Genomic DNA, 1,625 nt, shown 5'->3' on the forward strand with positions numbered 1-1,625 from the left:
CTTGCAGAGTTTGCCAAGATCTTCATGCGAAGGGGAGAACACAGACATAGAGAGAGAGAGAGAGGGAGAGATCCTTCACATCCAGGAATCCTTCATGTCCAAGAAGGCGAATGCAGCAACTAGATCGGTGCCATGTGTAGGAGAGGCGCACTCTCTTGAAGAGCGCCTCGAGGATGCCACACTTGGACATGAATTTCTCTTGTGTAGGGAGGAGATTGTGCTGAAAGCTTCAAGGAGTTCAATGCCAACAACATTAGGGATACATTTCAAGTGCTTCTTTAGATGGCTGTCGTCCTCATGTTTGGTGGGCAAATGCCGGTTGTTAAGGTTGGACACATGGCTGGGCAATTTGCCAAGCCTAAATCTGATAACATGGAGGTGAAAAATGGGGTCTCTTTACCTAGCTACAGAGGAGATAATGTGAATGGAGTTGCTTTCACAGATACTGCTAGAGTGCTTGACCCTGATAGAATGGTGAGAGCATATAGCCAAGTTGCGGCCACTCTCAATCTACTTAAGGCATTTGCAACATGAGGTTATGCAGCCATGCAAAGGGTTACACAATGGAACCTGGATTTCACAAGTAGCAGTGAGCAGGGAAGTAGATACTTGGAGCTTGCCCATCGTGTTGATGAAGCATTGGGCTTCATGTGAGCATGTGGGCTCACCATTGATCATCCAATTATGACCACAATAGAGTTCTGGAATTCACATGAGTGTCTGCTTCTCCCTTATGAGCAAGCCCTAACTCGACTTGATTCAACATCAGGCCTTTGGTACGATTGTTCTGCTCAATGCTGTGGGTAGGCGAAAGGACAAGGCAACTAGATCTGTGACAAGTTCTGGGAGTTCATGTGTTGGAACTCCAAAACCAGACACTCCCTCAAGTTCATGTGATGCGACTCTAGAACCACATGCTCCCTCATCATGCTGAAAAGAGGCAGTTCATGGGAAAGAAGTAAAACAACCTACTACAAACAGTGTAGCTTGGCTGCCAGCACCACATGGTACTCCATCACTGCTTCATACAGCTCTTGTCCTTGCTGTACCTCAAAGTTGAAAACAAGCTGCCATTTTGTCTCCTTGCCTCCAGATTTGGCCAAATCTCCTACCATAGCTCCTGTGTGTCTTCCAAAAAAGCTGCCATCTCTGCCTGTGTACCTGAAAAGTAGGGTTTATTGTTGGGAAATGAGACTAGATTTGAGGGAAAGGAGAGAGAAAGGAAGGATCTAAAAACTAAGCTCTGATACTAACTATAATGAAGGAGACCTATCTAATCTAACTAAAAGAGAGAGAGAGAAGGAAGTAGACTGCAGAAGAGAGAGAAGAAGAGAGTAGAGGAGAGAGAAAGACAAGAAAAGAGAGAGAAAGAGGAGGGAAGCCATGAAAGCTGGAAGGAAGGAGAAAAGAGACTTGATTATTGATAAAACTGATGCCCTAATTGGGTCTCTCAACACCTTATATACCCTGTTAGTATAACTCGGTATTCCCATGCTAACCCATGTCCTACCCGTCTATCCCCACTCTTTTACAAGCATTGGGCAAAGTAAATTTTCTACATTGGCCCTTTTCAAGCCACTTTTTGTGTTTAGGTTTATTCCTCCTTCATTGAGAAGTCATTTGTG

The 1,625-nt window shown here is 44.7% G+C and overlaps 1 pseudogene; it reads left to right on the plus strand.

Annotated features, from left to right (window-relative positions):
• Positions 1–282: 282 nt before the first annotated feature.
• Positions 283–836, plus strand: LOC148029022 (phospho-2-dehydro-3-deoxyheptonate aldolase 1, chloroplastic pseudogene; annotated as a pseudogene).
• Positions 837–1,625: the final 789 nt, after the last annotated feature.

This window comes from Lygodium microphyllum, chromosome 11 (genome assembly GCF_053477565.2).
Source record: "Lygodium microphyllum isolate KBCC chromosome 11, Lygodium_microphyllum_v1.1.10, whole genome shotgun sequence".
Classification (NCBI taxonomy): domain Eukaryota; kingdom Viridiplantae; phylum Streptophyta; class Polypodiopsida; order Schizaeales; family Lygodiaceae; genus Lygodium; species Lygodium microphyllum.